Source organism: Grammomys surdaster, unplaced genomic scaffold (assembly GCF_004785775.1).
Source record: "Grammomys surdaster isolate TR1022 unplaced genomic scaffold, NIH_TR_1.0 126013, whole genome shotgun sequence".
Taxonomy (NCBI): Eukaryota; Metazoa; Chordata; class Mammalia; order Rodentia; family Muridae; genus Grammomys; species Grammomys surdaster.
The window spans coordinates 3,869,553-3,894,225 of NW_021620828.1; the positions used below are offsets into that span (position 1 = coordinate 3,869,553).

Below are 24,673 nucleotides of genomic sequence, written 5' to 3' on the forward strand. Positions count from 1 at the left end.
CTCCCGCTTCTGCAGGTGGAAATGAACCTTGGAATTATTCTGGAAGCTCCCGTGCCAGCACTGGTCACACCACCTCGCAGTGTGAACGTCTGCTGTGACCTTGCTGTGACCTTGGGGATACAGGCAGAGATTAGCCCTACTCCCCTCTGCATCCTCCTATCCAACCTGTTCCTCTTCCATTAACAGTTCCCAAACTATTTTTAATTGATTTTTAAAATGTTTATATGTGTGGATTTTCTTGCCTGTATGTATGTTCTGTACATCACATGCAAGCCCACAGAGATCAAAAGAGGGTTTCAGATCCCCTGAAACTAGAGGTACAGCTGTTTTTGAACTAAAATGTGGGTGCTGGGAACTGAACCCAGGTCCTATGCAAAAGCAAACAAGGAATCTGGAATTCTTAACCACTAGGCCATCTTTCCATCCCCATTTTTTTTTTTTTTAAGAAACAGAGTCACAGTCTTCTGCCGCCCAGTCTGGCTATAAATTCCTGGGCTCATCAACCATACCTCAGCCTTTCAAGTAGCTGGGACTGCAGGCGGGCCACCACCTGCTTTTAATTTTTTTTTTTTTTTTTTTTGAGGGAGGGGATGAGACAGAGTCTCACTGCACAGCTCTAGCTGTCCTGGAATTCAGTATGTAAGCTAGGCTGGCCTCAAACTTGCAGAAATCCACCTGCCTCAGCCTCCCAAGTAGCTTGGACCACCACCTACTTTTAAACTCTTCATATCCCTGTCCTTACCAGAAAGTCACATGTCCCAAGAATCTGAAGCGAGAAAGATCTGGGACCTTGGGCCAGTTCCACACCCTCTGGTACTCCAGAGTCCTAGTCTGTGACATGATAGTAAGGCTACCTCCCTCTGGAGTTACTGGAAACATTAGTGAGTGAATAGAGCATAGAAGTGTTTAGTCACTGTGATAAGAACCTAGAAGACACAAAACAAATGATAGTTCTTTCAGAAAAATTATAATACATAACAAAACCACCAAAAAATTGTCTAATCCTCTGCCACTGGAGGAGATTAAAGACTCAAACAGCTGTCTCACTTGTCTGACACTTATCCAGCCCCAAATGCCTGCAGAGACTCAAACCGTGATGTGTGTGCCAAACCCTGAACTTCAGCCCCAGGGCAAGGGAGGACAGTAAGCAGGGCCAGTCTGGCAGGCGGGCAGCTGGTCAGTGGAGTTCAGGATCCAAATGAGCTATGCTCAGAGGGGTGAGGACAGGCCACAGCAAACCAGAAAGAAGCTGCTCGTCAGGCCAGGGGTCCAGAGTACCATGAGCCAGCAGGGAAGCGGTTCAAGGTGCCACTGGCTCCTCCCAGCAGGGTCAATCAGGTGACTAAAATGACAACCCTCTCCAGCTCCCCCCCCCACCCCCTCCCCTGCCCCAAGCAAAGCTGCCATTGTTCACAGGGACAGCAGAGGTGAGTCACTGTGGCATTGTCCACCACTCTATCAGCAGGAAACAGCTGGACTGGCCAATACACCAAATGCAGGAAACCTCAATCTCCCCAGGGCCCCCCAGGGCCCTTCCCTGTTTAGACACCCAGCATCCTGCCTGCCTGTCCCCTAGAGACCCCTGACCAGCCCCAGACAACTGAACAGACAACTCTGTTTCCTGCGTCCATGTTTCTGAGGTAAGTAAGATCAAGCTGCATTTTGGAGACTCTGAAGTGCAGAGAGCTGGTGTCTCCTGGATGACGCCAGCTAGTCAGTAGGGTGATGGGACATGAAAACAGGCAACAGGCAGAACGATGACAGTGCATTAATTCAGAAAAGACATTTTCCCTAGACTAATGCCTGCGCAGGTGGGCACCAGCCCAATGCCACAGCGTGTTCAGACAGAACAAGGACCATTCTGGCTCTGAAAAGGGGGTTTCTGCCCAACTTCCTTATCTTAGACTTGACACAGACTGGAGCAGATAAAGGCCCTTTCCATGCTGGGATTCATAACCAGCATGGAAACAAACATTCAAAACAAACCAGAAGGTGGTTTGTGACCTTAAATCAGACAGCCTCACCTGTATCCTATCTCTAACACTTCTTAGCGGTGTCCCCTGGAGCGCACTCTACTTGATGTCCTTTTATGGAGGCCTATAGCAAGTGTGTGGGGGGAGGGGGGAAGCAGAATGTAAATACGTGAGGCCAGAGTAGTCACCTCCCTACACTATCAAGACTAAATGATCCAGCACTTCAGGGGCAGAGGCAGGGGAAACTCCGTGAGTTCAAGGCCAGCCTAGTGAGTTCCATGACAGGGCTATATATACTGGGGTCTTGCTTCCAAAACAAATGACAGACAGACAGACAGACAGACAGACAGACCAGGAAAAATCAGAGCCAAGTATCAGTATGAGCTGAAGTTCAAGTCTGTCAGGGTGAGCACAACTTTCAACTTAAGGAGCCTCAGTCCTCATGTGTGTAACTCTCCCCTGTGCTGAGGTATGAGCTTTAACACTGAACAGTACTACTGGGGCCTGAATACATCCATGTGTCCACATGAGACTCATCATAGTCTAAACCTTAGCCTCTAGGGCTGGGCATGGGGGGGTCACACACACCCTTAACTAGGCACCTGAAAGACAGAAAGCGGAAAGACCAAGAGTTCAAGGTCATCATCTTTGACCGCCAGCCTGGTTTTCAGGAGACTCTCTCAAAAGAAAACAAAATCTCCATCTCCTCATCTGAGGATTACAGTAAAAAACAAAAAACAAACAAACAAAAAAGGGAGGAAGTGAGGGGATCAAGACTGCCCAGGGTTTCATGAAGCCACTTCAAGAAGGTAAGCGACAATTAACTTAGCAGAGCAGAAAGGGACTTCAGGAAGATCCACCCAAACTTTCATTCTCCCTAGAGGAAATATCACTTGACAAGGCCCTGGGACTGGCCCACAACCTAGAAGGGAGCCGGTGACAAGTGCTGAGCCGCCCCCAGCCCCACGCAGGTCCCCTGAATCCAGTCTCTCTTGCACATGGACTTAACAGTATTATCACCCCGTGCTGGACAGCTGTACCTCATGAGCACTGGTCTCTAAACTATCATGAAGTCCCTTCCCTGGGTGGCCCCACAGCAGGCGGGTGATGAATCAAGGTATTCCATCCAATCTGCTGAATGTACGTCTCCTTTCTTTGTCTGGGCCTCATAGCTTATACTGAGTGTGACTCACGGTCTGCACTATTTGCCCAGTCTTGTTCTATCCCAGCCTGAAGTAGGTGGGAAGAAAAGGCTGGGCACAGGAAAATACAGGGACAGTAATAGGGAGAGAGAAAGGACAAGGAAGGCCTGGAAAGCATGAGGCATACGTGGGACACAGTTCAGGCTGAGCTGTGACTGGAGGACACAGGAGCTGGGCAGGTGGGCTCAGAAGGGAAGATGGGGCCAGAGCAGGCCAGTGATCCACAGCAGGAGAGACCTAGAGCTGCTGAACTATGCTTCCTGCCACTCAAGAGTCCTGATGAGCCAGCAAGGAGCAGGTCCTGCAGGTTTAACCAGCTTGGTTCCAAAACCCTGAGCTTCTGGGCAAATGAAAAGCCCCACCCCTGGGACCCTGTTTGAACTTGTTCTTTCTCAAAAAAAAAAAAAAAAAAAGTGCTGCCCTTGAGGGCTCTAGGAATTAGGAATTTGGACTTCTTCCTGCCCTCTAAAGCATACAGTAAAGCTTTCCAGTTCATACCAGCTGAAGAGCAAACCTCTGCTGGAGACAGAGCAACCTGGCCAACCAGCTCTCTCTTCTGAGGCAGGCAATTCAAGTGGAAGAACTTTCAAGGCTGAAAGGGCCTTAGTGACCAGGCACAAAGCCCTGGGGTTACAGCAAGGCCCAGGCCTAGATAGTGACGTGATGAGCCTGAGGCCATGCAGTCAGTCAGTCAAGGTAGACAGGTACCAGGGTAGGAGCCCGTGCCCACCAGGCTTGTACCTTTTCTGGGAGGGCACTTCAGCACGGTTCTTTCACACAGGAATACTTCCTAAGCACAGCATGCTGTCTCATGCAGCTCATCTCTTTGGGGGCTCTTAGAAAAATCTGTATTTTGAACAAAAGCCCAAGGTCACCCACGCCTTTTGATGCAGGTTTCTTTCGCACTTAATGGCTGTAGAGAGGAGGCAAGATGAAAGAAGGGAACGGAAGCTCCGTCCATGAGGGGGAAGCAGGTACGTACTCTGTGGGGAGGACCACAGGTTAAATACACTGTCCCGCCCTCCAGGCACAGGCAGGGTGGGTGGGAAGGAGGGGGGAGCTGGGCTTCCACAGGTACACATGCATCATGTGATTACCAGGCCTCTCAAAAAATTCAAAGGATAACTGAACTTCCACAGGCGTCCCTGGGCTCAGAGCCAGGTCCTTATATGGAAAGTAGAGACTTGGGGGTCCCCCAGGCTTCAGTTTGCTTCCCTGACTGTGTAGGGAGTTAAGAAGCTTCATCACAGCCTTGAGTTACCCCCTAAAACACATGCTAGGCACCCATCCAGCACACATAAGGTACAGCAGAGGTGGCTAGTTATTCGTGTCACTTTGTGTTTGTCCTGATACTTAACACACACCATGCCATGGTCTAAATCCCCTGAGGGCAAAGGACACAACAGCTCACCCACCACAGGGTCCGAGAATACACTTGGGGAATTTTTCATTTGTGGGACTTTATGAACACATCCCCCTTGGTTGTGAGTGGGTTAACCTAAGGGGCTTCGTCTGCCCACAGTACCCCGGGGTCAAGCTAAGCCCTCTGTCTATGCCATTCTGAAATCGCTGAACTCCTCTAGAAGGCTGCCAGACCCTTCACCCCCAGCTTCCCCCCACCCCACCCCCGCTGTCAATCAATGTTCTGCTTGGCTCCCCAGCCCTCCTGTCAAGAGCTCAATGTCACCTGGGTGAGCTCCATAGGTCACAGATGAAGAGACTGACTGGTAGCCTAAGGCTGGTTCTCACGGTGTCTGGGTGGTGATTTGCTGAGCAGAAGAGATCAGAGTACACGCTAAGGAGGCCAAAGGCTGCCAAAGCAAAGGGTATGGTAGTTTCCCATATTCAACAGCAAATACAGAACAGGTATTCTAGTTTGGGGGTGGCAGGGAGAGTAATATACAAGTCACATCCTCCTCTTCCTCCTCCTCCTCTCCTTCCTAGCTCCCCTCATTGCCCCTGCCACCACAGACAAGTGTGCACTGCTTGTCACATGCCAGCCAGGGCTCCGGATGCTGTGCTACTAACTCAGTATCTGAAGGCCAGGTCCTTCAGGTTTAGCATTCCCACTTTATGTTAAGGGAAAGCCCAAAGTCACAGGAGGGCTGTCAGGGTATGAACAAGGTCTGTGATGTTCTCACACAGATAATGAGATATTAGCGGGCTTAGAGGACACTAGGCCTGGACCCCTCCCTCACAAGCCATCAGGAACTGTAGAGTTTTAAGTTTGGGGGGGGGTTGTTTTGTTTTTATTACTGGTCAAAGGAATGGGATGTGAGTCAGACCTCTGGCCCTGGGTGGAGATGTGACATCCTGAACTTCCCAGAAGGTCATTAACAGAGAACTATCTAACCCTGGTTCTAGAAGCCCTAACTAAACCTTGTAAGATTGCTGTCTAGCAGAAGGCCTGACATACCATCATACCCTTCTGTAACAGCCAGTCTGGACAGGTCTGTCAATCACCTGAATCAGCACAAAGCCTTTCAAGAAAAGCTGTTTTAGAGCAATGGTTCTCAACCTTCCAAATACTTCAACCCTTTAATACAGTTTCTCATGCTGTGGTGAGCCCCCCAACCATAAAATTATTCCAATGCTACTTAACAACTGTCATTTTGCTACTGTTATAGACTATAATGTAAATGTCTGACATGCAGGATATCTGATATGCAACCCCTGTGATAGGGTCACTCAACCCACAACCAAAGGGGTTGGGACCCACAGGTTGAGAACCACTGTTCCAGAGCGTGGCCAAAAGGTTTGAGGTGTGCCTCAAATGTAGAGCAGCACAGAGATCCCTTGCCGTTGTCCGTCACGCCTGAGAGTGTGCTGGGCTCTGAGTGGCCCCTTTGGCCACTACCCAACTTTGAATGTGCTCTCCTCTCCTCTGCAACAAACGCTACTCCCTGTGACTCATGTGACTTCTTCCCAGGATCACAAGGACTGGGGGCTGAGTGGAGGCCACAGTAACAGTGCTGACCTAGTCTGCCGTGCTTTCCCCTGGACCCCGTCACCTCCAGACCACCCTGATCTACCAAGCCACAGGACCCTAGGCAAACTCTGAGCTCATGGTACCTACCAGCACAACTCAGATCTGCTGAGGGAGGCCCACTCAGCTAATGTTCTGGGTCTCATCTGTCTTCAGCCTCCAGGCAGGGATGAGACAAAAGAGAGAGAGGCAGGGAGGCCCAAATCCCACAGGAGGTTCTGTTCCCACCCCGTCAGAGTCCCCAACAGATGGACAGGGGACTCTGAATGACTAGCACACCACAGAAGGCTGGAGGGATGAGAATCAGCTCAGCTGGAACATGGGAAAGAGCCTGAGGGAGAGGGAAGTACCCCAAACCCTGTTCCTTCATGTGGGGAGCTTTGAGCAGCATGGCCTGGTGTGGGCGGCCCTCTCAGTTCCTCCTGGTTACAAAACTACCAAGTTTTTGTTTCCTTTCTGAAGATTTATTTCACATATGTAAGTCTTGCCTATATCTATATCTGTGTAACACGTCCACGCCTTAGTGCCCACAGAGGCCGAAAAGGCTGCGATCCCAAGACTGGGTTTACAGATAGTTGTAAGCTATCAGCTAGGTGCTGCAAACCTAACCTGGGTCCTCAACAGGAGCACCCTGTGCTCATAACCACATAGCCATCTCTCCAGACCCCAAACTATAAGGTTTTTCTTCCATGGATAGCAGCAGAGAGACTGCTGGATCCACACGGATTGGAGTCACCCAAACTGGGGAGCCACCCTCAAAGATGAAACCAAACATTAATGATCAACTACAGCTCTTCTTGTCATTTTTGCTGATGTGCCTTTATCAATAGGCTGTTTGTCCCAACCTCCCTCTACCAGCTCAAAGGCTCAGCCCTGTCAGGATGGGGGAGCAGTGAGGAACACTTCCAGCAGGGCATGCTGCCCATGTAACGCCCATCAGGGGGCCCAGGGCTACTGGTCTGAGCTGACAGAGAGAGGGACTCTGGCAGGCCTCACCTGCTACTTGATTCTTGCTATCACGCAGTGACACGTGTGCACTGTCTTCCACAAAACCATCCTCCTGAAAAGGTGAAGATTCCTCGTCCAGAAAGTTTACAACTCATTCTGCTGCGCCAACAGAAGTAGTAGTGATATGGCCCCGCCCCTCCAATCCACCTCCGACATGGAGGCCAGAAAGCTACAAACCCATTACACTCTGGAGTGCGTCCAAAGGGGACAGGCACAGAGACGAAGTTAGCCAAGAGGCAGCTGAAGACACTGGCCAGCAGGCCATGGGGGAGTGGTTGTCAAATATTCCCAGAGTTGTCCCACAGACCACAGAGCCAGCTTGCTCTCCCAGGTCCTGGCAGCAGAGCATGGCCAAAGGAACAATGTTCCAAAAAAGAGAAGCTGAACTCCAGAGCTGCCTGGCAGCTAAAAGGAGTCTCCCAGTTATGGAAATGCCAGCGGGGGCCAGGCCCTGATTGGACTTCAGTGTGAAGGACACTACAAGATGAAGATTCTCTTGGACACTCGATGTCTTCCTATCACCTTTTTTTGTTTGGTTGGTTTGTTTTGGTTTGGTTTGGTTTGGTTTGGTTTGGTTTGGTTTGGTTTGGTTTGGTTTGGTTTTGGTTTGGTTTTCAAGACAGAGTCTCTCTAAGAAGTAGCACTGGCTGTCCTGGAACTTGTTCTGTAGACCAGGCTGACCGCAAACTCACAGAGATTCGTCTGCCTCTGCTTCCTGAGTGCTGGGGTGTTGGGATTGAGCCACCATATTAAAAATAACTTTTCTTTTCCTTTGTTGTCTCTGAGGCTTACTGCCTAAGTCTGCTAACTAAAGCCTAGTCCTGGAAGCTTCCAGCCTCCACACAATCTTACCTGGACTTCGAATGTTTTCAGCCTCTGAGACTCACTGCTGAACAAGCTCACTCTTTCTGGTTCTTACTGATCTCTGGCTGGTTGGCTCAAACTGTTCTGGCTCAAAACTCCTCTCCATACTGACTGATCCATTCAATCTGGCTTCTGTCAGCTTCTCCTGAATTGCTTTGCTTGGCCTTATACTAACTTTGGCAATATGTTCTAATCTTCTGGCTCCTCATTCTCTGGCTTGTTCCGCCTCCACCTGTGTCTACCTTGTTCTCTCTCTCTGCAACCTGTCTCTTTACAGCTGTCTTGGTAAAACTGCCTCCTCTTTCTCTCTGCCCTGCCCCTCCAGTAGCTTTCCTTTCCTTTCAGTTGGGCATATCCCATCCTATCAAATCTTTCTCTGTTCATCACTTTGTCTGCCTCTCAATTACAGTGGGATAATTGTCAAACATGGTGCTTCCTCCTAAAACCTAACTTTACCCTCATTGTTTGGGAGTAAAGGTGTGTACCAAGGGCATGTCTGTATTCTAGCCAGAGGGATTCAAGGTGTGTGCTAAAGCCTGAGCCACACCACAACTAGAAACAGATTTTATTTTCAGTAAATAACACAATTCTCAGGGTTCACAGTGTGATCAAATATCCTGTAATATGCCACCATCTGTCTTCCTAGAGCCTCTTCACACACATACACACTCACACACACACACACACACACACACAGATTCACAGACATAAAAAATAAAAATGTTTTTGAAAAGAAGTTCAAAGTGGGGTAGGGACATGGCTCAAAAGTTAAAAGCACTTATTCCTCTTGCCGAGGACAGAATTCAGTGTCTTATACCCACACGGCAGCTCACAACCATATGTAACTCCAGTGCCAGTGGATCCAATGCCCTCTTCTGAACTTAGAGGGAAATAAGCACACTATAGTACACATACATACATGTATACAAACACACACACACACACACACAAACCCATCAAGAACATAAAATAAAAATAAATCTAAAACTGTATTTGTTATTTAAAGGTTTAAGTTCAAGAACACCCTCGCCTACAAAAGAAGTTGAAGGCCAGCCTGGATTATGAAAGAAGACTGTCTTAACAAAGATTAACTTGAAGTGGTAGCTTGTTACTTTGTAACTACTTGGGATGCTGAGACAGAAGCCTTGCTTAAGACTGGGAGTTATGATCAGCCCAGGTAACTGTGCAAGACCCTATTTCAAAACCTCCACAAAACAAAACCCTGCACATCAGCCCTCAAGGCAGTGTAATCTATGAGTGAAAAGACAACTCTGCCTGTCAACTGAGCAGACAACACACACAAAATGTGCCCTTTTCAACGTTGGAACCTTCCTCAGTGGTTCGGGGTTCAGTCCCCCCCAACTCCATCTCACAAAGAAAGGAAATGAAATTCTGACACATTTTAGGACATGGATCCTGAGTTAAAGGCCAGTCACAAAATATCACATACTACATGACTCCATCTGGAAGAAACGTCCAGAGCAGGCAGATGTAGAGAGACAGAGTGCTGTCCAGGCCTGGGATTGGGAGAGAAGCTGGTAGAGGACGGGAGAGGCTGCGAATGGGATTTCTTTCTGGGCAACAAAAATGTTCTAGAAGTGAGAGTGGTAATGGTCACACAACAGAATATGCTAAAACAAAAACACCTAATTATATCCTTAAGATGGGTTAAGTTTTTAGGGAAATGAGCTACATATGAATAACGCAAACCAGCCAGCCCTCTTTCCTGATTTCAATACTTTACAGGGAATGTGATAAAGGACAGAGATTGAGGAGTTCATTACAGGAGAGCAACAACTCACTAGCTCTTGCCAGAGTCCAAGATGTCAATCAGTCATTCAACAAGTATGTATTGAAAACATAAGCCATGCATTACCCTACCTCGGGGGGTCAGGGGTCTGTGGGCCCAATCTAACCCACTGCCAATTTTTGTACAGCCTGCAGGCTAGGAATGGTTTCTATATTTTATAAGATTGAAAAAAAATCAAAAGCAGAATAGTATTTCATGACATGTGGAAATTATATGAAGTTTACATTTCGGCATCCATAAATAAATATAACGGGAAGGCGGCCATGCTCAGTCACTGGTGTATTGTCTGTGGACACATGTGTGAGACAGGGGCAGAGCTGAGGAACTGCAGCAGGGACCATACAGTCTGCAAAGCCTAAGATATTTACAAGCAGGTCCTTACAGCAAACATACCCGCCGCTACCAGTGGAAACACACACACTGACACACAGGAAGATATCTACGGCCCATGAGTACACAGAACACAGGGACCCACCCCGAACCTGGGCCAAGGAAGACTTCCCCCACAAAAGGGTCTGACTGTGAATATGGAGGAGGCAAAGGTCTTGAGGAGAGCAAGCTCTGGCTTGGAAAGGCTACTCAAAGCTCAAAGCGTACAAGAACAGGGTGGGGGCAGGGCTTGAGTGGCAGCCACAGTCCTCCCGTGCCAGTCCAGTTCATCTCCCTGGAGAATGTGGTAGAGGTCTGAGACTTGGTATCAGGAGACTTGTGCCAGGAGACCAGACAAGAATGGAGGGGGATGGAGCAGCTGACACGAAGTATTGATCACCCAACAAAGGACTAGTTGCTTGCTTTCCAGTGTCATCTCGGACACAGTAGAAAAAGATGCCCTTTGGTCTATGAGGAGAAATGGCAAGTGAATATCAAGCGCTCGCCGTTACCTCATGATCCTTCCCCTACAACAGACGCCTGCAATGTGCCTCTTTAGGGCTTCAGTGTGGATCTGCAATGTCCCCAGAGGCCTATGTGTTAGGGGGAGGCTTGGACCCCAGACCATGGCACTAGTACAGGCAAAATACACTGTGCCAGGGGAGAGCCTGGAGAAGGCAGCGGGCCAGCAGGGGAGTTTCCTTGCAGGGTGTATGCTGGGGCATCTGTTCCTCTCTGAATCTTTCCCTCTCTTTGCTTCCTCAGAGCTTCGCTCTGTCACATGTTTCCTGCCATGGCATGCTGTCTTGCCAGAGACCTGAAAGAAACAGAGCTAACTGATCATGGACCAAATCCTCCAAAGCCACAAGCCACCAAAGAGTGTTTCACCTCATCAGTGCATTCATCTCAGAGTCTTCACACAGCAAAGGAAAGCTGGCGAGTCTGCCAGACAGCCACAGACCTGCTTCCTCCTTCCCTGAGACTTCCATCACTCCCAACACACACACACACATATACACACACACACACACACATGGCCCACCACCATGCCACTACCTGCCCTGTGCCCTCCCCTGCTCCCTTCCCCCACCTCACCAGCCTCCCCCAACTGACAGAAGCACATTTGATGTTTCTTGACTGTGGTTGGGAGAAGGGGAAACTGAGACCCCAGTTGCCTTGTTAATGCTTCACTCAAATGCCAGCAGCTTCAAGGATCGCTAGGCCTGAGGAAAAGAGACGGAAAACACTCTAACACACACAGATGCAGTCACACACACACTTTCTCTCCCTCTCTCCTTCTCTCTCTCTTCTCTCTCTCTCTCTCTCTCTCTCTCTCTCTCTCTCTCTCTCTCACACACACACACACACACACACACAGGAACATACACACTCTCTCTCTTACACACACACACAGGAACTCTCTCTCTCTCTCTCTCTCTCTCTCTCTCTCTCTCTCTCTGTCTTTCACATGCACACACACACAAACACACACACACACACCACAAGAAATAGTAAAAACAGTCTCTCCCAAAAGTCTATCTCTCTCTCACACACACATGCACACACACACAAACACACACACACACCACAAGAAATAGTAAAAACAGTCTCTCACAAAAGTTAAACTATCACTAATGTCCTCAGAGAAATAAGAGGTAATAAATAGTGTATCCGTGATGCCACAACAGGGTGCTATCAAAGGAAGAGCTAGAAATCATAACATCTCTTGGAACTTAAAAAATATGCTAATTCAAATGAGAGTCGCAGCTGGGTGGGCAACACAGCATTAGAGAACTCTCCTACCCTACAGAAGGTCCTGGATTTCATGCCCAGGAACCTTCCCATCCCTCGCCAAAAAAGGCAGGAAGATAAAGCTGAGGAAAGATTTCTATGAAGCCCAATGGGTAAAGAACTTGCCACACATATGTGGGGCCTGAGTTCATCCCCCACACCCACATAAATCAGTCACTTAATGCAGGACTGTAGTACCACAACGCCTACAGCAAGACGAGGGGCAGGGAAGAAAGCATCACCTGAAGTGTGACCGTTGGCCCCGCACAGGCAGCAGCAAACAAGAGAGCCTGTCTCAAGGAATAGCAGGGGAGGACCGACCTCGGCACACATGTGCACCTGCATGCTCCTGCATGAACCCCCCTCTCTCTCTCCCTCCCTCCCCCCTCTCTCTCTCTGTGTATGCATCACACACACACACACACACACACACACACACACACACAATGAAAGAAAATTCCCCTCAATAGAACAGCATCGATTTCACAACTAAAGAAATCCAGAATGCCTAACACATTGGGTGAGAGTTGACCCCCATAAGGCTTGGTAGTATTTCACAAAACATCAGATTCCAGAGCCAAAAGTCATGCCACCTGCAAAGTATGAAAAGCATAACGGTACTGAACTTTCTCACAGAAACCCTAGGATTTAAAGGAAAATTAAGCAATGCATTGTACACACATACACTCTCCCAGCGTACACTAAGCCAATATCAATACATTATGCATGCAGAGTAGCTAGTTCAGATCTGTACAGCCCACTGTTAGCAAGAGCACCTACTGCATGACACCATTACATCACCCTGTCACATTTGTCCCAGTGGTAGAAGTGACAGATCACTCACTCTCTGCTCACCCAACTCCACAGCAAAGACAGGATCTTAATCCTCCGCCCTGTCCACAGCCCACAGTAGAGAAGTGAGTGAGCACAGGAGCTGAGGGCCATGTGTGAATGGAGGACACAGCAGGGTCCATTGAAGAGAAGAGACATAGAAACTGAGTCCTCAGGGATATGTCAGGGAGAAACTCAGGGTGCCAGAGCATCAGGAATGGGTGCAGAGTTCAGGGTCTCGGCACATATCCTTCAATAAATATGATGACCACAGACAAGAGATCTAATTAACATCTGAAATGGAAGGCGGGAATGAACAAAGCCAAGCTCAAAGAGTATTATTATGCCAATATTCTGTGTGTGTGTGTGTGTGTGTGTGTGTGTGTGTGTGTGTGTGTGTGTAGGCCAGGAATCAACACCTGGAGTCTTCCTCAGTCACTTCCCATTTTGTTTTTTTGAGACAGAGTCTCTCTTTGAACCTGAAGCTCACCTGGCCTGCTGTCAAGGGATTCCTGTGTCTCCACCTCCCCAGTGATGGGCTTACAGATGTGCACAGCTGGCCTTTGTATGGGTGCTAGGGATTAAACTCAGATCTTCAAGTTTACACGGCAAACGCTTTAGCAGCTGGGCTATCTTCCCACCTCCCTACCTGGGGTCACTTTAAGTTGTCATTTCTGGAACAACATAGTAAAGAAAGAAAACTACAGCCAGGTTAGGCGTTGTAACTCATATCTGGTCATTCCAAATCCTGGAAAGCTGAGGCAGGAAGATGACCTCACAGCCAGGCTGGGCTACAGTGTGAGACCCTATCTCAAAGAACCAAAACCAGAAGATTCAGCCTATAAGGGATGCATGGAGACACCACGGCAAAAGGCTGGCTCTGGCTGTGAGGGACAATTCCTGGAGTGGCCCAGCAGTACCTTGGGACATAGGCCACCATGAAGCCATTGCCCTAAGCAGAAAGGGCGAGCCAGACCTCGAGGTAGACACAGGCATTGGGGGAGGGGGGACAGGCACCTAGTGTGGGCTGGAGCAGACTGTCCATACTTGGTCTCTCTCTCCCACCCTGCATGGAAAAGCTATAGTTTGAAGACTTGGGAAGATGCCAGAGCAGACTAACAAGGATGACAAATTAGGCTGAGCTATGACATGAGCGCCAGGCCACCTCTCCCCTTGCAGCCCTGCTTCGATACCCTCGGGTTTTACTTGCTGGATTTCTCAACCATGAGACAGAGTCAAGGATGAGTAACAGCCTGGCCCTGCACCACTCTCTCTCAAATTTATGGAGGCATCTTGGGAGACAGCACCTTCTTCCCTCTCCCCACAGCCACTGCGTGGGGAGAGTCTAATTGATTTCTGCAGCTGCCTGATGATGCTGTGCTCGGAAGCTGTTGGCAGTGGTGTCGGTTAGGGGGTTGGGCTTTTTGTTTTTATATTTGTGTGTGTGTGTGTGTGTGTGTGTGTGTGTGTGTGTGTGTGTATGCGCATATGCATGTGTGTATATTTGTGCATAACACAGAAGACAAAGTCTGTGGGATTTGTTTCCTTTCTCCCATAATGCAGGTCCCAGGGATTGAACTCCATCCCTCAGGCTTGGTGGCAAGAGCTTTTTACCTGCAGAGCCAAATTAGCAGCCCAATTTCTAGAAGAGAAGCAAAATCAAGAACACTGTCATTCTGCTTTGTGGCCAGGAACCCGAGGGCTCTGGGCAGCTGGGAAGAGTCTTTTCCTCAGTGATAAACTATCACCTTCACCTTTCAAAGCAACAGCAAGCCCCCAGGCTCAGGGGCCAAGAGCTGGGTTCTGTTGACTGCACATACTCCAAGTCAGGACACTCTTGCTGCCCCAGTGGCAGAAGCCAGGCCTGGCCTCGTGTGGCAGGGACCCACAGCAGGATGCTCCTATCCCACTGCCAGCTCCCTTCCTTCCTCCTGGTAAGGACATACCTCACATCTGATGCTACAATCAACACAGCTGAGAGCACTGCCACATCCACTGTGTGCTCAATCGCCCCAGGATCTTTCTTCCTGTACATAAAATGGGTAAACTGAGTCACAGAGTGACGTCCAGAATAGTAGAAACTATACCTCTATCAGAAATGTTCATGTCTTGTCAGCCAATGGACAACTGTTAGTGTCAACTGCAAATCTGTACCCAAACACCTCTCTTTGGGCCTGGAGTAGTGTGTACACAGATCTGTCTGTCTGCCTGTCTGTCTGCCTCTCTCTCTTCTTCTTCTTCTTCTTCTTCTTCTTCTTTCTCCCTCTCCCTCTCCCTCTCTCTCTCTCTCTCTCTCTCTCTCTCTCTCACACACACACACACACACACACACACACAGACACACACAACCCACTGTAAAAGCAAGTGTGTGCTGTGTATAGGTGTGTATATGAAGTCAAGGCAGAGGCTAGTAGTGAGGGCATGTGTGAGTGTGCATGTAAGCCTGCATACACGTGTAAGACACAAGTCTAGTCCCCACTCCTGGGGACTGCTGGTATGAAATGAGCACAGGAAAGACACAGAACTTCCCACGTGTATGGTCAATATAAGAGTAATAAACCCCACATCTAGAAATCCGGTGTGTGCCTGTGTGCTGGCCCCCCTACCCCTCCCCCCTGCTACCAGCCCTTTCCTCAATGCCCCACTCAAGCAGAGTTCCCTCAGTGCTGGATTACGTTCTTTCTCTGGCTCCTCCCTCAGCCTCACTCTCTGACCTCCATTTTCCCAGCCTGGCTTACTTTTCTTCAAAACAAGAAGAAAAACCTCCTTGCTTCCTTAGGGAGTGATAAATTCAAGGATTACAGAGTGACCGTCTGTGATCCGAAGATCTCCAAAAAAAAAAAAAAAAAAATTCAGGAGGACAAAACGCTTTAGGGGACAACTTCACTGGTAACATTGGGAGGTTCCTTCCCCGGGGAGGTCAAGGCAGTGATCTCCTCTCTCCTGCCTGGGGCAAGGAGCTCAAGTCCAGCCCAAGTCAGTAGCAGAAAGCTCAGGTCTCCAGACACCAGGGTGAGTCTGCCTAGTCAAACACAAAGCCTCAGGGTCCCGGGGAGGGAGGACTGCTGTCTGCAGATGGGGCACAAGTTCCCCTTCCTAAGCAACCTCTTCCATCTGGAACCCATCTGCCTTTCCTTCCACCAAACCAGATCAAGAGGAGGAGCTGTAGTTCTTCGCCCTCCTGCCCCTAGCTAGAGTGGTAGCCCAGGGGCAGGCACAGAGTCAGCTTGACCTTGCCTTAGTCCCCAAGCACACGCTAACTCAAACTGACCTGCACTTTTGGGTCCTTAGACACCTCAGCCTCCTCCTCGGCAAGATGGAGACCAAGTTGTGAGGATTAAGTAGGCAGGGTGGGCACGCTGGGTGCCTGAGAAGGAACTGTCCTCATTGGCATCATAGCTGTGAACTTAAGGCAGCTGTCACTCCTACATCCAGACTGCCCCAGTGGCTCCCTCTCCTTCAACAAGCCCTACAGGCTTTTGGCTGGGTGTGATAGTGTATGCCTTTAATCTCAGCACTCAGGGAGATAAAGGCAAGCAAGAGGGCTAGCCAGAGCTACATAGTGAGACCCTGTCTCGAACAACAATTAAAAGCTGTAGCTTTCAGAATGACATTCAAGGCCCTATGATCCCAGTCTGGTGACCATCCCTGGGCTCACGTCCCTCTAGGTGAATGGGCCTTTAACAGTCTTACGGGCTGGTACTCCAGGGCCTTTATATCTTGTGGCCTCTTCCGCCCTAGGGTATACCCTGCTCCCTCATTATCCACAGGGTTCCAATCTACCTCCTCCACCAAAATGTAAGCTCTTCTGGCCAGGACTTTGCTGTACTCCTGTAACCCCAGAGCCTAGAACAGTGACTGGTCCAGAAGAGGTCCTCGGTCCTTAGGATGAATGAGACCTGGATCATCTAGTGTGAGCCAAGCAAAGGAGAGGATGGAAAGAGCACACCTATGCTGTTCACACACAGACAGTAGTCATGAGGTCCCCCAGCCTCCTACGCTACCAACAGTCTCCATTCCAGTCACACCTCAAGGTCACCAAGATGTGACAAGGACAAGATGGGGTAGAGGAATATAATTTGGGGCTTGGCACTGTGATGAACCCTACAGAAATGGAAGACTTTGAAATGACTTTTCACCACTGTCCCTTCCATCCCAGCTTTCAGTCCCCTAAGCTCAGAACCCTGAGAGCTAAGAGAAAACCACTGAGAGACCCAGAGCCACACAGCCCTGCCTCCCGGAATCCAGTCTATGACATCCCATTCACTCCTGAATTCCCAAGACCTCAGGCCTTCTGCCTGCACACTCTCAGTGTCAAAAAGGAAGTTTAGTGACCATATTTCACACCAATAACCATGCAGAGAAGACAGACAGCTAAACAACACAAAAACTCAAGTTAAATATTAGTTAGTATGCAGACAATAGCTACCATGGATATAGCTGACAAAAATTATAAGTAAGCCTCCTACCTCTGTATCTAAGGTTGCGTACCTAAGGGCTCACTAAAAGTATTTACGGGATAAAACTGTTTCTGTATCCAACATGTTCAGACCTCCTTCTTGTCATTGGATATTTATATTGTGTTGAGTATCATAACACACAATCCACCCTCAAGTACCACAGCTTTCTCCTCCTGTAGGAGGACTTGAAAGGGTTCAGGTACTTGCTGGGGAAGAGGTCAAATCATAAGTAACCTTGAGACAAATCTAAACAGATAGGGAAAGTGCATAGATTGTATGCAGATACCACCAGACTACACAGGAGCCCAAGCATCATTGGACTTTAATGTCCCCAGAGAAGCCCTGAAAACTGCCCCCAGACAGGTAACTGTACTTTCATTACTGTCACTTCAAGGGCAAGCACATCAGATACAACAGAACCACTGAAGTCGGCCAAGGGGAATGAAAAACAAGTTCAGGAAAATTCTTTTCAGAGAATGCATTTTAAGAAGGCAACTGTAGGAGGGTGGCCTAGGGGCTGAGGCAGAAGGGCCACTGCAGGATCGAAGGCAGCCTGGGTTACACAGTAAGACACTGACTCAGAACGAAAAAAGGAAAGAAGAAAAAGTAGGTAAGGAGCTGGGATGTGGCTCCATGGTGAAGCGCTTGCTTGCAGGCATGAGACCCCCTGGCTTCCATTCCCTGGACCACAAAAAAAAGAAGTGGGTGAAGAAAAGAAGAGGAAGAAGAGGAGGAAGAAGAAGAGAAAGGGATGAGGAAGAAGAGGAAGGGGATGAGGAAGAAGGGGAAGGGTAGGAAGAAGAGGATGAGGAAAGAGAGGAAGGGTAGGAAGAAGAGGAAGGAGATGAGGAAGAAGAAGAAGGGTAGGAAGAAGAGGAAGAGGATGAGGAAGAAGAGGAAGGGAGAGGAAGGGTAGGAAGAAGAGGAAAAGGATGAGGAAGAAGAGAAGGGTAGGAAGAAGTTCCCACTGCTATCAAAGCCCTATAGGTTATGATAGAATGCACACTCGATACTGATGGCAATGATGTCATCTGTATCACTGTCTGGACATCCTTTGATAGAACAAGTAGGAAACAGGAAGCAGAATGCCTGGGTTCTAAGGCGGGCCCACCCCAGCAGCAGCCTGTGGCCTCAGGCACACTGCTTTATTGCTGAATTTGGCGTCATCATTTGTAAAGCCAACAGATGGGGTAGAGCACTATGTTTCCCACCTGATGCTGGGACCGTCTTCCTTCGGCTCCACTCACACAGTCACAGTACCTGCTGAGTGACCACTTCCATCAGAGGCCTCTGTAGACACTGGACATACAGCTGGGGACAAAGAACAACACCCCTCCTGCCCAATGCTCCCTCCCAAGGGGACACTGATGTTTCTACCCCACATGCAGTCTAGCCCCAGCCCGCTAAGACATCCAGCTCTCAAACACCACACCTTCTCCTTCATAAGGAACCAGAAAGTGTTCTGTAGAGGGTTTGGCAGTTGGCTTAGGAAGGTAGAAGTTTCCCATGGTCTTTCGGAAAGCATGGTTTCTTGGGGAAATTACTGCGAGAAAGCCTATGAAGGAGCCTTTCTCTTTTTCTCCCCACTTTGCAGAGAGAGAGACTAGGGCTTTACTCATGGCAAACTTCTCCGGTAGTCATGGCTAAGGGGAATGGACAGGCAAGAGGAGGCTGGCAGGAGTCTAGGGCCCATGGTGTTCACAGGCACTCAGCCACCTGATCCACTTTCTCTCATTGGTCCTGCTTTCTATACAGCCCCTGCTCCACAGCCCACCCGCTGACTGGGCAGCGCCCCTTCAATCAGGAGAGAAGGACAAGAAGCAGGCAAGCACCACATTTTTTCCTAGCAGACAGGTGAGGCTGAGAAGTTATTCAAAGGTTCCATGAGCCAGAAGGCTGGGCAAGGGCTTGAGAGTAGCTAAGACGACCCCTATCCAGAAGGTTCTTTAGCTTATGATTCCTTCCAAACTGGCCTCTCTTCCATCCCTCTCCAGCCAGGAGCTACAGAGCCATCATCCTTCCTGGGATTGAATATGGCTTGACCTCCCTGCAAATGGGAAAGGGCAGGAGCTTGAAGGGCCTCTCAGACACCTGCTAGACAACCACTCACTGAGCCACAGTACGCAGCATCCTAAACCCGTGAGTGACAACTCCGATGACAGCTTCCAGTCCTTGAGGCCCCCAAGGAAGATCCAGGAGACCCAAAGGAATAGATCAAGGACAGCAGTATCTACCGTGAGTGATGCTCCTTAGACCAGAAGCACTGGAGCTTGGTGGACAGGCTGAAGAGGTCACAGAGCTTCCAGGACACATGGTAGGGAAGGCAGGCAGTGGGAAAGTCATGAGCCAGTCAGTCATCTCTATCTCCAGGACGTTGTATGTCCAAATAAGGAGACGATGTGAGAAGCTGCTGACAAGAGGGCAGTCAGGATGCTAAAGACAAGAGCAGATGGCAGCTGGGGGCTGGGGTAGCTGCCAATCTGCAGGCCCCTGAGAAGAAACCTACTGAGGTAAGGAAACAGTGCTCACAGTTGACATGCGGTGTCAAGGAGCACACTTCAGGGGTCTGTGTGTGCGTGTGTGTGCATGTGTGTGCGTATGGGTGTGTGTGTGTACAGACTGGAGACGGAAGACTGAAAAGCAGACAGAAATCACAGGGCCCAAATTAAGTTGTAAGATTTAAGAGTTGAGAACACAGCATTTAAGAAATTACTTCATATGCTGCTGCATCCCAAACACAACATCCCTCACCACCAGACACGGGATTTTCCTTAAATCCTGACAGCTCACCACCTCCCAAGGTGCCCCTTCCTCTGCTAGATAGCTTTAAGTGTGGGAGAGCCTGTCCTGGTCACTGCCTCAATTCCGGTGCCCTGGAATCCCAGACCTGTATCTGCAGGCTGGGCTCTCATTCCCACACATAATGAAGTTGTATGCCCTCCTCCATCGCACCTCACAGATGCAATTTCCAGACAAAATGGACAGTCCTAGGTGTCTCATCCAATTCCCATGCCGTGTCATCTTCACTCTCCTAGTCAACCCTCCCCTAGATGAATGCAGATTCGACTGTGTCCCAAGGAGACTCAAGAAACTCACTGCTGAGCTGAGAATGGTGGTACATGCCTATAACCCCAGCACTTGGGAGGCTCAGACAGGAGGATCAAGAGTTCAAGACCAACTTCTGAACCTCTGCACCTCTGCTATGTAGTAAGTTCCAGAGCATTCCTGGCTATAGGACAAAACTGCTTCACAATAAACCAGGGACTGCACCCAGGCTAGCGGTGTTCTTAACACGCTGGGGGTGTGGCTCACTGGTACAGCACTTGGCTAGTACACATGAGGTCCTGGGCTCCAACCCAACAAAAACAAAGCAAAAGCAAACAACAGTCCCCAAAATCTCCTTAGTTACCAAATGCCTTGGGTAGCTTAAATTTTCTTCCATTTATTCCCAGTTATTTATTCAATAAACATTAGGTACTCACTATATGCTAAGCACTGAGATTGCTTATTGTCTTTGTATTTAAGGGGACAGCCACCTTGGAGAGATAAATGCAGAACCAGATAAATTTGTATGTGTGTGGTGGGGGATGGGGGAGACATACTGGGGTTTTGTGAGACAGCTCACTGTAGATACCCATCCTGGTGGGGAAGGGTGGCTCCAGGGACAGCTGAGGCCCAAGAGGCATCTTTAAAACTATGAAGGGTTCCAGTCACGATGGAGTATAACTAAGAGACTAAACAGACGCATGAAACTGCCTCAGCCGCTGGACTGAGGGCAGCAGGGACTGAAATTCCTGAGAAGGGAACCCAGGAGGTGGGTCCTGTGACCACAAGCCCATAGCTTTGGCAGCTCCTCCAAGACAGATGCTCTAAGAGGACTCCAAGTGGAGTCTGCTGGTCTCACCAAGCTGAGGAGACACAAACTAGAGCTCATGTAGCTAGGACTTTTAGGGCAACATACCAGAGAAAGGGGACTGAGGGGAGAGAATGCAGAACTGTGCAGAGGAGTCACCTGGAGTGTCCAGCTGATCCCTATACTTACCAGAGTGAAATTCTAAATACTGGGAAAAGCACCGGAAAGCAATACTCAAACCATCTCTGATATGCATGCATCCAGAGAGAGGCCTCATTCCCAGGGCACTCAGTAGAGTCCTCAGAAGGATGCTGCCTAAGTAGTGAGGCTAAGTTTGTCCTAGACTGCAAGTCTGCTTTAGATCTGCCCCTTAGGAAGCTTAAAAGCAAACCTGAAATGTATGAGACTGATCCCAAGCCATTTAAATGCATACCGGAATAAAGTCCAACACTATTTAAAGAAATGTAACAAAACCCAGCATCTGTCAATATTAAATAATGCACACCAACTAGCATCCAATCAAAACTCAGCAAGCACTAAAGTAGAAAGATCAATGGGTACAATCCCAAGCAAAACGAGAGATAAATGTAGTTTACAGGTCTATTTACAGCCAGAGGGGAAAATGGGACAAAGAGACAGGGAAGATATGAACGTCTCATGTGAACATCTAGAGGTGGAAATTACAGTGTCTGAAGTGAGACATATGCCGGAGGCCATTCATTCATGTCAGAAACCATAAAAGGGAAGACCCGTGTGCTTGAAGACCTAACAGCAGAAACTATCCAAAGAGGAGCACAGAAAGGCAGAGGAAAGTCCACACAGCACGCAAACCACACAGCCTGGCAGCCACAGCACCAGAGTTCTAGAAGCAAGGAGAAAGAAGTGGAGACAGATAGTCGCTAAAAATAACTGCTGAGCTTGCTAGAACAATGCTTACAAGCAGAAGAGTCCAAAGAACAGGAGAGAATTTTGAGACACTGATGTGACCTTTGAACCTTCAGGTTGCAGAATCACCATGGGGTCAGGCTAGCGGAGATGAACCATGGTGCAGCACAGAAGCAGCACAAACATCCTACCATATAAGGTCTTTCCTCTCGTCAACCCTGGAACAGGGTAACTCTTCAGCCAGGAACCACTGCAGGCATTGCAGCCCCTTACTCTATAAAGAAAAGAAGTCTAAGGCTAGCCAGGCACACTAATGCCTGCCAGTAGTCCTAGTTTTGGAAACTGGGGTTGGAAGATTGCAAGTTGGAGGCCCTCGTGGGCTACAAAGTGAGAACTACTGAAAAACAAAAAACCAAAAATAAATAAGGATTGGGGGTGAGGCTTCAAAGCAGAATGCTTGCTTAACACATGCGCATGCTCGAGCACACACACACGCACACACACACACAAGCCTCAGGCTCAGAGAAGCCAGCGAAGACCCTGTGCTGCTCTGCTCTTGAACCCTGCACTGCTCTAGTTGACATCATGTGTCCACAACATGTTTGTCCACTCCATCTTCCAACAGACAGGTAAACATATGCAAAGGTTCATGTCCAGCATCCAGCCCTCAAGGGCTGGGCAGAGGGATCATGAAACAGGGGCCAACCTGGGTTATGTGGTGAGACTTCACCTCCAATGCAAAAGGAGGAGCAGGAGGAGGAAGGGCACCAAGATACCCAGCACCGCAGAGAGGGTGCTCCCAGCACCACAGAGAGGGTGCTCCCAGCACCACAGAGAGTATCCTGTACTCACCCATAGCATAGGATCTAGGGAAGGCAGGAAGAAGTGAGAGTTCCCTGAAGATCTGAAGCCATAGCTATTGCTGGTCAGTCCTCGCTATGAAAAGGGCAGAGGAAGTGTGAGACTCAGAGTGAGTCTGAACCACTGGCACCGCCAAGGGCTGTTACCAGGCAACTTCCCAGAGAGAGATGGGAGTAGGGGGAGCGACATTCCTCTAGTCCCTGAGTCCTGTTCCTTATCAGATTGGCCTTGAGCCATGGTCTGTACTCACTATTCCCTTGACCAGGCAGGCTCAGGGAGGAAGAGGAAGCAGAAGCCTCTGGAACTTTCCTTCTCCTCATCCCACACTCCCTCAGGCCCCACTTCCATTGTGGCTCTGGGTAGGGCAGTGGCACCTCTTCCCAGAGGTTAAGCGAATTCTTGGCTATTCCTGGAGGCTTGATTTTTATTAGCCTTCCATTCCGGTCAATTCTGAGAGGCCAGAGGCCGAGCATGCCAGAGAGATCTCAGCCCGACCCACCAACCCCAAAATAACCCCACACTTGCCTGTCTCAAGTCCTTATGGTCTTGGTCATTTGGGAACATGTTTTCCTACAAGGTTGCTTACAGGCCAGAGAGGTCACCTCACGGCAAGCCTTACTCACCCAAGCTAGGAGTGGGGGTTGCGGGGGGAGGGGCAGTGCTGGGGAAGAAAAGGACAAGAACAGTCTAGGATGTGGAAGGGATACAAGAGACCAAACCACACAAAAGTAAGATCAAGAAAGTCTGCCTCCAAGCTCCTCTGCCCAACTGCCCAGGACCCAAGAGAGCCAGCCTCAGTTTCCTCAAATGTAAGACACTCAAGCAACACCTCCCTTTTCCCTCAGCATCCTCACCAGAGCTTTTGAGAAAGACAGTGTGACTCTCTGTTCCAGAGCTTGGGTACCTTCAGAACGAGTTCCTGATATGAGGCAGGTTCCTGTCTCCTCTCCGGGAAAAGTTTAAAGCAGGGTGGATAGTTAAACCCAGCCAGCAGGCACTAAGTCCTGGACCAACAGATGACATTGGGGGCACGTTTCTTTTTAGATTACATGTGCAGCATTTATTCATTCAAAAAATATAAGAGGGGGTCATTGCGGTAGCATGATGTCCAGCACTCAGGAAACCAAGGCAGGAAGACCATGATTCCAAACAAGCCTTGGACTATAAGTCAACTATGACTCAATTTAAAAATAATAAAATAAAATAACTGAGCCCAGGATATATAGCTCAGAGGTGGAGTGTGTGCTGAGTATGTGTAGAGCCAGGTTCTGTCCTCGGCATCAAAAGAAGGAAAAGAATGTAGGTGTCCATCAGTTGCCAAGCAACACAAAAACAGGAAGGAGAATCCCAGTCTCTGCTCCTCAGAAAGGACAGAGGCCAAGTGAAATGAGAGAGATCTGGGGCAGAGAAGACATGTCTCTTGTATGCTCATTTATCTGTAGAGGCTAAAAGTTAAAGTCCGCAGAGTCACAAGAGCCTGGGTCACAAGAGCCTGGGAGAATGTGGACATGCCAAGGGAGAGTGGGAGATGAGTTAGGAGACACAGGGTGCAACTGGAATGTTGTAGAGCACAAAAGGGTACCTGTGTCAGAAACAAGATACCCTCAGAGACTCACGCACACAGACACACAGAGACACACACAGATACACACACAGACACACATACAGATACAGACACATACAGACACACACACACAGATACACATAGACACACACACAGATACACATGCACACACACAAACATACACAGCTACACATAGACACACACAAACATACACAG

General features: G+C 49.0%; 1 protein-coding gene and 1 long non-coding RNA gene across 3 annotated transcripts in view; one reads left to right on the top strand and one right to left on the bottom strand.

The window, feature by feature from the left end:
- Nucleotides 1-24,673, bottom strand: part of Tspan9 (tetraspanin 9) — a 180,657-nt gene that overhangs the window by 138,706 nt on the left and 17,278 nt on the right. The window lies entirely within an intron of this gene.
- Nucleotides 1,399-11,558, top strand: LOC114609975. Of its 2 annotated transcripts, XR_003709620.1 has the most exons (5): nucleotides 1,399-1,640; nucleotides 4,069-4,149; nucleotides 9,040-9,210; nucleotides 9,780-9,878; nucleotides 10,978-11,558. It is a non-coding gene; the product is annotated as an uncharacterized LOC114609975 (long non-coding RNA). The 2 variants fall into 2 exon arrangements; XR_003709619.1 differs by having other exon boundaries at nucleotides 9,040-9,878.